General features: G+C 39.7%; 1 long non-coding RNA gene across 1 annotated transcript in view; it reads left to right on the top strand.

Annotated features, from left to right (window-relative positions):
• LOC309607563 overlaps window positions 1–15,103 on the top strand; it is a 736,883-nt gene that overhangs the window by 8,915 nt on the left and 712,865 nt on the right. The window contains exon 2 of the long non-coding RNA XR_014232447.1: window positions 7,709–14,748. This is a non-coding gene — a long non-coding RNA (uncharacterized lncRNA). The remainder of the gene's footprint in view (window positions 1–7,708; window positions 14,749–15,103) is intronic.

Below are 15,103 nucleotides of genomic sequence, written 5' to 3'. Positions count from 1 at the left end.
TAAATAGTCTTCATTTATTTTTTATTCTGGATATGGAGGAAAGATTGCATGGATACATTTCTTGTGAAGAAAAAGCTGGGTTGATATCTTCATATGATTGCCTTGGATTAAGAAAATGGGTGGAGGAATCCAAACTCTTTTTAATGTGGCATTCAGCTGGGATCTAAAGCATCTTCTATGACATCAGACTTGCAAAATCTCAACTCATTTCATAATCTCTCTCCTGAAACTGGCTCCTTAAATGTTGTTAATTTCAGTGGAAACTACCAAATAATTTCCAGTCTTTTGAAGCAAGGTCTTCTCCCCATTTCCAGCTGTCACCATGCTCAGTTCTGTCTCTGTCTCTCCACTCACATTGAGGCCTCCTTCTAGGATGCCACACTTTTTCCTTCTGCCTGTCTCAGTCTGACCTTCCCATTCAGGCTTGGTTCAAACGCCTTTTTTCTATCCTCTTCCCAATTATTGTCACCCACACTAGTCTGTCCCTTGTTTCAGATGTGCTTCAATCACCGACAGGTCCAAATTCCGTTATTCTATGTCTGTCTTGTTTCCTCCACCAGATTTGCAGCTCTTTGACTCAACGAACCAGGTCCCGTACCTCTTTTGTATTCCAACGTGACTGGCAAAGTTTAGACATGTACTAGGTGCTTAATATTAAACAAGTGTCTTATTAAGGGAACCAATGCATGATTGTCCAACTTTCACTGATATACCACGGTCAAAGCACAATAGTTTGCTGTATCGTTTTAATGATTTATCCTCTTTGTTTTTCAAAGCTACCTCTATTTGCCTCAAATTAAAAATGAGGCAGACATATCCTTTCTGATTAGAATAGAAGCTAGAAAATATTAGGCCAGCATGCCAAGAATAATAGTAAAATTAGCAAATATTCATCCACAAGTTATCATATACCACCAAATGAAATGGAAAAAGGAGAAAATAGGATGTTAGCCCAAAGGCACGGAGCTAGAAAGCAGTAAAGCCTCAGATGCCAGAGGACCACTGAGCCATTACACTCTGCTGCCTCCCAGCTGAATTTTACTTTGTCCTAATCTCTTGTTCTCCACAAGGTCCCCAAGAGATATATGTGGGGGAAGAGGTAAAGGAAAGCATCAGAATGCTCTTTTGTTGGCTAGGACTTTGACTCCAAACCTCAGTGTAGAACTTTGCCATTTAGGCTGGTCCCAGTGACAGGCTGTTTTGTTTTCCAGAGATGAGAGCCTAAATCAAATCATCTGCTTTGCCCTATGTCATGCAAATCTTGGATCTTAACATTGATGGCAAAGAAAGAAAGATATAGCAGAAAAGGAGCAAGGGAGGCAATAAATTCGAGAACATCTGACGACTCAGGTTTGCTTAATCAGTTATGGGCAGAGGTGTGAGAAAGATGGCCTGAAGTCTTTTGTGGTCATGAACTTGTCCCATTCTTGGTGAAGGGGATGAAGGAGGGGCTGGAAAAGGCCTTGAGCTTCCCACAGAGGACTTCATGGGCTAATATCTACACTTACGTGCAGGAGACATGTTATTTTAAAATGAAATCAGCTGAACTCCATAGTTTTTGAGGGTTGGTGGGCATGGTAAGGTTTTGAGACATACTTGCTTCAAAGGGTTTGGAGGAAAGGGATCTTGGAATAAATACGGAGTTTTATGTTAATACTGAGCCTTCAGTTGTTTTTGTATTTAATAAGCTAACAGCCACCTTGAATCAGAAATCCTATTCTCAGAAAGAACTTAGAAAACAGGAAACAGAGAGGAGAGCAAACTAGTATAATGGAAACGACAAACAGTGAAAGTTTAGTAATTCATCAAAGTGAAAAAGGAAGAAATAGTTTTGGAAAAGTATTCAGTGACACAGTGATATGTTCCTTAATTAAATATTTTATTTTGCCAAGGTTCTCTCTTTCACGAAAGGAAATAATGTCACTGGAAGATGATATTCAGCGCTGTTCTCGAGGCATTGAATAGATTCTCTTTTAACTTCTAAGAATAGGATTTCTGATTTAAGATAGGTGTTAGCTCATTAAATATAAACCAATTTGAGGCCCAGCAATTTATTGCTTTTATCCATTTCTTTTTCATTTCTTCTTCCCTTCTGCCACTCTCTCTCTAGTCTCTCTGAATTGTCTGTATCTCTTTCTGCCTTTTTCTTTCCCACCAAAATCAAGATTTCCTGGTGGTTTAGTAAATCTGTCAGAAATAACATAGGGTATTGCCTTGTCAGAGACAAAAGATGACAGACTGCAGGGGCATTGAAAACATATCAAGTCCCTGATCACCACAGGCAAGTGGTCTAGACTAAGGTTTTTTCTCCCCCCGACACCTTCCTGTGGGAGGAGAATAGTTTGCTGGTTAAGGCCAGTTAATAAGACAGTCTTACAGCAGGCTGAGAGACATGGAGAGACCCAAGTCTCTCTCGAGCTTCATGTTGCTGGGCGTGGAGTCAAAGGAGCTGGACTCTTCCAAGTTCATCACTAAGATTCTGAACTGGTTGGCATGTTAACATAGTTGGAGGAAATACACTAATTGAACATAATGGTGAGATGGTGCATACATGGAACTTTTTTAAAAATTAATTAATTAATTTGTTTGTTTATTTATTTTTGGCTGCATTGGGTCTTTGTTGCTGTGCGCGGGCTTTCTCTAGTTGCGGAGAGCGGGGGCTGCTCTTCGTTGAGGTGCGCGGGCTTCCCATTGTCGTGGCTTCTCTTGTTGCGGAGCACGGGCTCCAGAGCGCAGGCTCAGTAGTTGTCGCGCATGGGCTTAGTTGCTCCGCGGCATGTGGGATCTTCCCGGGCCAGGGATCGAACCCGTGTCCCCTGCATTGGCAGGCGGATTCTTAAGCACTGCACCACCAGGGAGCCCACACACATGGAACTTTATCCTCTCAATCTTTTCTTTTTCTCTTAGCATAGGGAGTATCGATGAACTCCAGTTAAGGAAGCATCATTGAATGATGGGATTCAGTAGCAAGTTGGATTGGGGCATCACTTTAACACTGATTCCTGGAGGCACAGTGCTTCAAATGGGCAAATAGGACCAGTTTCCAAACTGTGCTGGGAAGTTTTTAAAGTGGGCACTTTGAACACATTTTAACAAAGAAGTCTGTGGCCCTGCAGGTTACTCTAGCAGGCTTGGATTGAGCCATGTAGGTATTTTCATTTGCCATCATTTTCTTTGAGTTTGAATGTTCATAATGATTTATTTCAGTAGTTAGCTAAAATATTTGTGTCCTATTTAGGCAAAGTAATGGAGGGGACAGCATTCTGGACTTTGAGGAATGGAAATGGGAGAATTGAGCTTTGGAAAAAATGTATCATCAGCCATGTAGAAAGCTAGAATTTGGTATAGACGAATTAATTGTGACTCAATTTTTGTTCTCATACCCTTGAGGACATCAGACGTTAATCTCCTCTCTCTGCTTTGGAGAATCTACTGAAAAATTTAAGTGAGCGAGAGGTGGACTAAATTCGAGTTTTCCTGAAAGCCATGATTGAAATTTATCATCAAGCTTGGGCTAGGTTATCCCTCAATGTACCAACCCACTAGTTTTAGAAGCCTTCCTTCTTTGTCATGAAAAATCAATTTAATGTCATGAATAATTGTTTTTTTTAAATCAGGGAAGTTATAAAGATTGTTATGAGTGTTTGAGGGGTTGGTTGAGAACAACAAATACTGGTTTATTTCAGACTAACACTACCAAGGTGGATCTATACATTTATTCTCTTAGACCAAATCTATTCTTAGACCCATTCGTCTCCAGGTGTTGCCATCTTCGGAGCCATACATCATCAGAGTGAGGTGCTTGTATAATATATTGCACTAATACATTGTGCGAAGGACAGCACTGATGATAAATTTCTTAAATGATGGTGCTGTCTAAGGCCAATGACTATCCGAGCAAATGCAAGGTAATGCAGTGATTTCTTTTCAGTCCCCAGCAAAGAATACAGAGGACATCTTAAAACCATTTTCACTTGGAGATAATATTGAAATAGATGGTATTTCAAGGTCTTTGCAGCAGACAGTTAGGCAATATCAAAGCAAATGTAAATGGCTTTGCATTTTCAGTTAAAACCCATTTAATGCTTTCCTTCATGGGAGTTAAGCTTTTTTATTTTTTAATTAAAAAATTTTTTTCTGACATCTCTCACCTGACGTTGTCTCTCTCTCTCTTTGTGGGTATGATGTGTCTTATACTTTTTGTATAGGTAGTGTTTACTTTGAGCTCTTTATTTTGAGCAGGAGATATGTTCCCAAGACTGTTTTTCCCATGATTGCAGCCAGAGGGAGGGACTAACTGGCAGAATTTGTGGCTGGCAGATTCCTGTCTGGCCAAAGATATGTGGGTGGGTGAGAAATTCCTGTGTGTGCCACAGAGTTGTGTCACATCCATGCCCAGAAATTGTCTGGTTATTCATTAGTTGGGAAAGGAACAACCCTAAATTTGAGCAGGCAAGATGAAAGATTTAATGGAATGTTTTGGTAGAAGTCATTCCTTTGGCCAGTGTGGTGTTATTTGTTTGTACTAAAGACAGCAAAAACTGTGACCAAATCATTTCTCAATACTTGGAAATGAAACCTCTCTAGATAGTATCATTGTCATTCTTTAGGCATATCCAAAATAAGGTTATCTAATATTTTTCCAAGGAAAGAAATGTAGGTCCAAATATCATCCACACGATAGATAGAGTTTCCTTCTTGAATAGTAATAGTAATCATCAATAACATGTATTGGGCATGACCAGCCCCTGCTCTGAGTGCTTCCATACGTTGTCCCACTGAATTGAGGTGGGCACAATTTTTATGCCTGTTTGACAGAAGAGCAATTTGGCCTTGGAGAATATAAGTTGCTTGCTCATAGTAGATCCGGCATTTGGACCATCCAACTCTTGAGGCTACGAGCTAAACCATTAAGCTATATTGCAGGCTGATGTGTTTTAAAACTAATCCTATGTCTCCTTCCCACATCACAATGTGAGATAGGATCAAGTCATAGACTAGATCTGAAAATGGATAATTTCCTTGCCCAGTTCATTGACTTTTACCAGATGATAATACGTTTAATCCATTCTTCTTTCCAGCCAAAGAGATCCACAACAGGAGTCAGTTCTTTCCTCTTGAGCTGGATGCCATACCAAATTCTGAGAGTTTTAAAATGCTATCACTCTTAGCCTTTCAACAATGGATGAGACCAATGTGGAATCTTTCCTTAGTCTACTGTCCCAGCAAAGGTCTCTCCTCTCTGTTAAGAGCTAGAATAGTAGTTCTAAACTTCCCTTTCAACCAGAAGGAAGCATTATATTTCTGTTAATTATGCCTTAATTTGCTGATGAAAATAGTTATGTGTTGAGTTAGGTGCTTTGGAGTGTGATTTTAACTTCTTATAATAGGAATATTTGGTTGAAATCCTTGCTTTTTACTGTTTGTGAATTACAATACAAATGATTCTTTATCTGTTTGTTACCTGATAGCTTCTCACTTCTAGAATTGTTTTCTTGAATCCATATTTATTGCAGATCCCGCAGTTGTAGGGAAAGAATCCAATTTTAGTAATCTTTTAAAATGAGCTTAATTTTGGTTAATACTCTACAGAATATTTATCTTGTGTGAGTGCCAGTAAGAGGGGATATGGGATGACAATATAGTTTTATTTGATATTTTTGCCAATAAATTTGAACAGGTGTGAATAAGACAAAAAAATTACTACTTATGAGTGCTTAGTTTTAGATACTGAGTCAAGTGTTTTACAAACTATTTTTTTTCCATTTAATACATTATTTATTTATTGTCCTAATAAGATTTTCCTTTTTGGAGCTTAAGTGATTGAGGGACTGGGAACAAGCGTCTAACTTTAGCTTCCGTCTTTATCAGTTTCCTTTAAGGTGGAAGGATACCGCCGGCCACCTTCAGAGACTGTATAAGCAACTAGTTCTGATGTGTGATTATTTGCTACACTTTCTACAAAATAACCAGAGAAGATATATATATAGCCTCACCATTTCCCTAAGGATAGATAACTAATATTTTCAGAATGCAACTACATTTGTTCAGTTCTAACCACATGCTACACATTCTACTAAGTGATTCTACATTACTACCTCATTTACCTCTTACAATACTACTATGAAGTGGTTATTAATAACCTCATTTTACAAACAAGGAAACTAAGAATTGGGTATTTTATGTAGGCTCCATAGACTAGCAAACATGTGTTTGTCTAATGCTAAAACCCTCGATGATATTTCTCAGTGTTACCAACTTCTTAGAAATGTTTCAGAAACGTCAGCTAAGGATAATGGCACAAACTCTATTCATTTTTTCTTTTGTTTTGCAATGCACATTTAATAAAAATGTTTTATTACGTTTATGATGTTTTAAACATTTTATTAATAAAACGTTTTAAATGTTTAATAAAAATGTTTTCAGTCAGTGCATTAAAGTTAAAAATTTTGTAATGTTTTGATGTTGGTCATGTAAGAGTAATGCAAAAAAATGTTATAAAGAAACAATAAAGTCTTTTTCTTCATGCTTTCTACGCCTACCACCCAGCAAATCGCAAAGCACTATTAAAGACCTGTTCTCTCTCTCTCTCTGTCTCCCTCCCACAACCCCAGCATAACTGAGATATTGACATATTACATTGTGTAAGTTTAAGGTGTATAGCCTGATGATTTGATACAGGAATATATTGCAAAATGATTACCACCATGAGGTTAGTTATTATCTCCATCACCTCACATTATTTTTTGTATGTGGTGAGAACATTTAAATCTACTCTATTAGCAACTTTCAAGTATATAATACAGTATTATTGACTATATTCATTGTGTGCTACATTAGATTCCCAGAACTCATTCCTCTTATCATTGGAAGTTTGTTTCCTTTGACCAACATTTGCCCATTTCCCCTACCTCCAGGCCTTGGCAACCACCATTCTACTTTCTGTTTCCATGAGTTCAGCTTTTTCATTTCACATAGCATTATGCCCCCAAGGTGTATACCTGTTGTCACAAATGGCAGGATTTCCTTCTTTTATATATATATATCTCATTTTCTTTATCCCCTCATCTGCTGATGGACACTTAGGTTCTTTCCACGTCGGGCTATTGTGAATAGTGCTGCAGTAAACATGAGAGTGCAGCTATCTTTTTGTTTTAGTGATTTCATTTCCTTATAATATATACCCAGAAGTGGGATTACTGGATCCTTTGGTAGCTCTCTTGTTAGTTTTTTGGGCACCTCCACAGTGTTTTCCATAGTGGTGGTACCAATTTATGTTCTCACCAACCCTGCACAAGGATTCCCTTTTCTTTAATCCTTACCAATGTAGATCTCTTGTCTCTTTGGTAATAACCATTTTAATAGATGTGTGGTGGTATCTCACTGTGGTTTTGATTTGTATTTCCCTGATGATGGGTAATGTTGAACATCTTTTCATGTACCTGTTTGAGCCACAGGCTTCATAGTCTCTTCACTTAAGGAAATCCTGGCCATGAACTACTTCGATGATTTTCTTTGCTTTTCATAACAATTTTTCTTTTTATGGTTTTTGTTCGTTCATATATTTGTTGCCAGATACGGTGATCAAAGGAAAACATCATATTCAATATGAAATTTGAGATAGCTGAAATGCTTTCATTTCTTTTCTAACTTTAATTCTGGGTCCAGGGAATTGCATGACTTAATCTGAACCTGCGCCTGTTTACAGAATCCCTTGGCTAATTAGTGATGGATTGGATTCATCTGGGCTACAGAGTCAACTATCAATAAATGCAGAAGTGAGGACCCATCATTTTGAAAGGTAATGCCATTTGTAACTTCTAGCCACAGATTCTAGAACAGGTTTGTTCATTAGTGAAATTATCCAGTATGGTTAAAAGACCTTCCTACTGAGACCTTCATTCCTGAGTCATTGTGAGATGGAGATCACTGCACCAGGTGAATCCAGTGAAACCTGTCCTTACCTTGAAGTGAAAATGTGAGGAAATGCTCCTTTCTTGCTCGTGTGTGGCATGAAATATTTAGACCTGGAGCTACATGATAATTGTATTTGTATATAGTATCTGACTTTTTCAAAATAAGGAATCTAAGCAACGTTGGAAAATACTGTACTAAAAATCTCACATTTTGTGCAGTGTTGAAGATCATTGCTCTTTACAGAGTGTGAAATTAATTGAATTATTGCTCTCCAGTGGTTATTGTTCACAACTGACTCATTGAAACTACATTTAAGAGACCCCCCTCACATATATGGTCAACTGATTTTCAACAAGGATACAAAGTCATTCAATGGCGAAGGATGGTCTTTTCTCATGTGGCGCTGGGAAAATGATATCCAAATGCAAAAGAATGAAGTTGGACTCTCACCTTAAACCATATACAAGATTTAACTCAAAATGGATCAAAGACCTAAATTTAAAAGCCAAAACTATAAAATTCTTAGAAGAAAACAGAGGGGAAAGTCTTCATGACTTTGGGTTTGGCAATGACTCCTTGGATGTGACCCCAGAAGCACTTACAACAAAAGAAAACAGATATGTTGGCCTTCATGATTAAAAACTTTTCAACATCAAAGGACATTATCAAGAGAGTGAAAAGACAATTCACAGAATATATATGTAATATATATGCACATCATATATCTAATAAAGGATTAATATATTGACTATATAAAGAACTCCTACAACTCAACAACAACAAGAAGAATATTCATGGTAAGAGTGTAAAACAGTGCAGCTGCTATGGAAAACATTTGGCAGTTCCAAAAAGGTTAGCCTAGAAGTACCATATGATCCAGCAATTACACTCCTAGGTGTATACCTGAAGGACTTGAAAGCAGGAACTCAAAAAGGTACCTACACACCAGTGTTCACAGCAGTGTTAGTCCCAATAGCCAAAAGGTGGATGCATCCCAAGTGTCTGTCAACACATGAACGGATAAACAGAATATAGCATATGCATAAATGCAATATTATTCAGCCCCCAAAAGCAATTCTGCTACATACTATAATGTAGATAAACCTTGAAAACATTATGCTAAGTGAAATAAGCCAGATACAAAAGGACAAATACTGTGTGATTCCATTTATCTGAGGTACCTGGAATAGGCAAACCCATAGACACAGAAAGTCCATAGAACAGAGGTTACCAGGGGCCGGGGGAGAGAGGAATGCATAGTTATTATTTAATGGGTACAGAGTTTCTGTCTGGGATGATGAAAAAGTTCTGGAAATAGAGGTGATGACTGCTCAACATTGTGAACGTATGTAATGCCACTGAAGTGTGCACTTAAAATTGCTAAAATTATAAATTTTATGTTATGCATATTTTATACATACATATATATTTTGTATATGTATTCTATATACATATATATGTATATACATATATACATATGCAGAAGTGGGTAAAATACTTCTGGGCAAAAAAAAAAAAAAAAGACTAGGTGAGAACTGGAATGTAAATCTCAGTATAGAGTTTGGTTAAAATTGTAGTGGCTATCAGGTTTAACAGATGGTAAACATTTTTGAAGGGAAAAAAATTCTTTATTTTAGGTGTATTAGTTATGTAATAGTTTGACAGCAGGGCTGTAGATCTTAAACTTCCTATTAATGAGTTATGTCATGTATCCCACATTATTAGTGGGATATCAGTTAGCTTTGCTAAGTGGAACCTACTTGACTTTCCAAGAGAGTTTGATGATGAGCTATTAAAACACTGTGGACTTTTGGAGGCTGACATGGCAGAACGGTTCTGTGTCCCTAATAATAAATACATCTACCAGCACAGTGCCAGCGCATGGGATGTGCTAAGCAAGTAGGTATTGAATGGTAAGTTTAACTTTACCAAAAGCCAACAGCAACATAATAATTCAACCTTTAAGGATTATTTATGAGTTGTGTATTGCACATTTTTGGGTGCAATGCACATTTTCCCCAGCCATATGTTTTATAAAATGGAAAAATAATGCAAACTGGCATGCTCAATCAGAGGCACTGGAATTCTATTTTAAATTTATAGGAATTTGCGAGCATGATTCTTTTAGGGATGAGAGCTGCCCAGAATTAGGATGAGACGGTTATTGTGATCAGCCTATTAACATTTCTAGGCTGCCCCTCTGAACAACCACCCATATTTGTATTGAATTTATGTCAGGGCGCATCAAGCAAACAGGAGGAGAAGGGTACAGAAAAAAAAAGTCATTCGAATTAATTTGAATGAGCCTGGAATAGAAAAAAATAGAGCTACTTGCTTAAATTATTTTAAAGGCAACTTTGTATTGATTAAGTTTATAACAACAACATTTAAAAAATATAATAAAGATGTATTGACTAGTGACTTAAAAAGTATCTATATAAAATTTTAAAATTTCTTCAGCCTGGAGGATTTTGCTCTCTTGTCTCCTTTACTTATTACTTTTAAAATTACAAAAGCCAGGAAGAAAACAACTTTACTGTACCATTTTGAATTGAATCTAAAGTATTTGGTCATAGTTTGACAGCAGGGCTGTAGATCTTAAACTTCCTATTAATGAGTTGGTAGCTTATCTTTTTATCTGTGTTCAAAATATGTAGAATTAGACATTTAGGATCATGGAATGGCTTAGGAGAAGCTTTAGTTATTGATTCATTTAACAAATGTTTGAGGAATTCTAGAATGGAGCAACTTCTCTACTAGGAGAACATACCCTCTGGGAGCTCACAGCCTAACGGGGGCAAGAAAGTGAGCAGTAAACAGTCACAATAAACTCCAGAAGTGCTGCAGTAAGGACTAAACACAGAGGGCTTTTGAAGAATTCCTGTTGTTGGAGGAGCGGGGGAAAGCTTTGCAAAAAAGATGTAGCAGATGCTCTGGGGGCCTTTTATCACCTCCCCTCTGTCCACCTCTGATTCCGTTGCTTAGGCAGTGGAGAGTTCCCACACATTGAGGGTGTGAGCTGTGCCGGCCAGCTTTGCTGTCTGAGGTTTTTTTTTTCTTTTTCTGAAGCATCAGGACCTGGAAGTAGAGTGCAGAAGTGCCCAGGTAGTTAATGCCCCCAGTGGCCACCTCCCACTGATGGGGCAAGGAAAGCCAGTAGATCAATGCCCCAGTCTCCCCACCTTTAATAAAGGAACAATTCTAGGAAGGATTCATTGTGGTTTTCAATGGTCCTGAGATTGCCAATAGCAACCACCTTGTTACTGCAGCTTTATTAACTTTTCTTCCTTTGCTTCCTCAGTCTTCCCTCTTTGTTCTCCTGCTTTCTGTGAATAATTTCCAAGTTAATCACCTGCACACAAGTCCTCGATTCAGGCTCTGCTTTTAGAACCCAAATGAAGACAGAATGTGACATTTAAACTGGGAGTTGAATGATGTGAGTAGAAGTTTGTTGAGGGTGAGTGTGGGCCAAGAGGCAAGTTACCTTCCGGGCACATTGAGCAGCTGGTGTAAAATCACTAAGGACCTGGAGTGTGTCTTGGAGGGCCTAAAGATGACAGGATGTGTGGGAACGATGGGAAGGTCAGAGTATGGGGGCTGAGGGGTCTGGGAAGGGGGAGAGGCTAGAGAGGTATGCTGGGATCACTCATGAAAAGCCTTCCGATACATAGGAGGGATTCAGTCTTGTAAATGACCTCGGAGAACATGATCTCCAGGGATGCAATGATCAGAGGTGAGAGGCAGGAGGCAGGGAGACCAGCTAGGAGATGCTTGTAACTGTCAAGATGAAAGAGGATGAATAAGGGAGACTCTGATGTGAATGAGCAAGAGGGGATAGATTGGAAGGATGTGGGAGCAGTTCACTCAAGGGACTTGGTGACTCCATGGAGGCTGAAGGAGAGGATGAAGTTGAAGTTTTCACCCTGCTTTTTAGCTAGGTCAGGTGAATGATGATGCTTCTATATGTTGAAAACTAAGCCCCAATGTGATGGTATTTGAAAGTGGGGTCTTTGGGAGATGATTAGGTCATGTGGGTGGAGCTCTTGTGAATGGTATTAGTGCCCTTATTAGTGCCCCAGAGAGCTCTCTAGCCCCTCCACCATGTGAAGACACAGTGAGGAGATGGCTGCTTAGGAACCAGAAACTGGTCCTCACCAGACACTGAATCAGTTGGTGCCTTGATCTCGGAATTCCCAGCTCCAGAACTGCAAGAAATAAATGATGTTTAAGCCACCCAATCTATGTTATTTTTGTTATAGCAGCCCAAACAGACTAAGACACCATCTTGATGTGGAAGGATGGTTTGTCAGGTAAAGTTAATAAAGTTGTGGAGTTCAAAGTGTGGAGGGATTTGACTATCATATTAAGATGTTGGATTATATTAACCTGGCACTCTGTATTGAGGGTTATTACAGTTGAGAAAAACAGGTCAGAGGATATGAGTTAGCCAGTTTAAAATACTAATCCAATTTGCTGTTGAGTGGCAATATATCATGGGTATATGGTAAGTTTCTTATCTGTGGTAATTTCTTGTTAACCTCAATCAAGGGGAGTTTAAAAACTTCTTAGGGATCTTAGCATAAAGTAGTTTGTACCAAAAGGCATTCTGGCATCCTGGACCTCAAATACAGCTGTAGAATGAAGGTCCAGGTAACTGTCATTCATTATGAATGCAGTTCCAATAAATTCCAAAAACCTTTGATGGAAATTCATAAGTAAATGAAATTTCCTTAGAGCCCTGGTTTTCAGTTTGGATTCATGGGGCCCCACAGTGAGATGAAGATTTTGTGAAGGGGTTGAGTGAGTAGGGGCAATTTGTCAAACAGACAGGTGAAGCTGGAGTCAGAATAGCGCAATTCATAATAGGAGAACACGTGGAGTGAGACAAACACAAGCAGAGGAGTTGAGTAAACTGAAAAAGTGTGGAGTGATTCAGGAGCTAATCAGGGGCTAATAGAGATTGTCTTGGGATGGTTTCCCCAGAAGCAAAGCCTGAGACAGGGATTTGGTTATGTTGTATGTGATTATTGAAGGACAGCTTCTTATGACAAACCTGTGAGAGAGAGATGGAAGCTGAATAGGGAAGGGGAAAGTCCAAGCAATAATATGATCTCATGTAAAATCTAGCCTCAGTGTGGTCCATAAAGATGTCCTACCTGGGCTCTTTGAATCCTGTATCACTCACTGGCCATCTGAAAGTGGAGGGCCTGGGGGTAACCTCCTGCAGTGGTTAATTTTATGGGTCAAGAATGTTTTTGGATGAGATTAACATTTAAATCCCTGAATTTTGAGTATAGCAGATTGCCCTCCATACTGTGGGTGGGCCTTGTCCAATCAGTTGAAGGCTTCTCAAGCGAGAAGGAATTCTCCAGCAGACTGCCTTTGACTTCATGTGCACCATCAGCTCTCCTGGGTCTCCAGGCTTCCAGCTCACACTCCAGATCTGGACTTGCTAACTCTATAATAGTGTGAGCCAATGCCTTCCTTATAATAAGTTTCTTCCATACACACATTCTCTTTGTTCTACTTCTCCAGAGAATCCTGACTAAAACACCTCCTGGAAGTCTCTGTCTCGGGGGAAGTGACTGCCATCTGCCAAAGGCAATTCTTTTGCAGAGGTCACAAAATAGCCCTTTGCAGTGGACCTCCCAGCAGCTGATGGCCATATGCACCAGCTGAGAAAGGGGATCTTGGTGAAGCACCAGCCTCCTTCCAGGAGCCTGATTTTGGACATCCCTTTTATGGGGTGCTTCAAAAAATGATGCAAGAATAAAGAGTAGTGAATTACATTTATTTAGTTGCAAGTTAAATTTATGGCCCTTTATAAATCCCTCCTTGGTACTTTGTCAGTTCTTGCAAAGCTCCTTTTAGCAACATTTATTAGTGTGGCACCATAGTATGGTGATTTCAGCTTTCGGGGCCTTGAAGTCAAAGAGCTACATGGTCACATTCCAGCTCCCCACTTACCCGCTGAGCCACACTGACTGACACATGTAACTTAACTCCTGGCTTTTGATTCCACAGGCGTATGACAGATATTACAACAACTACCTCCCAGATGTGTTGTGAAGGTTAAAATTAAAATTGATATCATGCATGGAGAGCAAATAAATCTCACCCACGAACACTGAACACTTCTGTGCCAAGCAGTGGGTTAAGCAACTTAAAATCATTTTCAGGTTAAGTTCCTACAGCAGTTCTCTAAAGTAGCTATTATTCCACTGGTTTCCTAATGTGGAAACTGAGGTGCAGAAGGGTTAAGACACGTGCCTCAGGTCACCAGGCTGGGAAGCAAAGGAGCGGACATTCTTCTGAGGGTCTATCAGGAGATAAAGCTCTGTGTGGCTTCTAATAAATCGAATTCTAGAAGCTTTGAGGCTTGGCTGTCGTGGAAGCATGAGGTCCTGTTCCCGGGATCTGAGATTACAGGGAAATTACATTCCCTTGGGCATGCGCAGCAAGGGTCATGAGCGGTGGAAATACCCGGGACTCCAGCCGCTGCGTTCGCCTGTTGGGTGGAAAGCGTTGGGCGTGGCTCCGCCTATTCCCACCCACCTGCCAATCATCTCATCGCACGGGTGGCTTGGGGAGGCGGGTCAGTGGAATCCAGGGCAAAATGGCGCTTCTAAGCTTTTCAGCGGGACGCGAATTCACGAACGTCTCGGGGGTGGAAAAGGTCACGAACAGGAAACCTGCCGCACCTCTGAATTTTTACAGATTTCAGTGATTTGGTTCCAATCCAGAAACTATCTCGAGGCAATAAAAAGGCTGCTGAATGGTAACCGAGAAACACGGCTAAACTCTCAGCGAGCTACTTTAACGGTACCAGAGGTATTTAATTTTCATGGTCTCGCAATAAACTTAAAGGCAAATTAGAAAAGTAAGGCTCAGTTTTGCTAAGGCTCCAATTTATGTGCTTTGGGCTTCTTCTCAGTAGCCTGTGGGGGAAGCTGGCTAAGAGCGTTGAAATTTAAAGACTTTTGCCAAGTGTCCTGCGTGAAAATTTCCAGCGTTCTGTGGAGTTTCCAAGGGCGTCTCGCTGTATACTCCTAGGCCTCGTATTATCCGCAGGTTTGGAAAGTGGGCCTTGGCTGCTGGGACGTCACATTTTAAAGGGCAAGTGCTGAACTTAGGGAGCAGTTCACTTCGTCTAGTGTATTTGGGGAAATCGCTTAGTTTGTTTCGG

Source organism: Balaenoptera borealis (genome assembly GCF_965194805.1).
Source record: "Balaenoptera borealis genome assembly, chromosome: 12".
Classification (NCBI taxonomy): Eukaryota; Metazoa; Chordata; class Mammalia; order Artiodactyla; family Balaenopteridae; genus Balaenoptera; species Balaenoptera borealis.
This window is presented reverse-complemented; position numbering and strand designations above follow the sequence as displayed.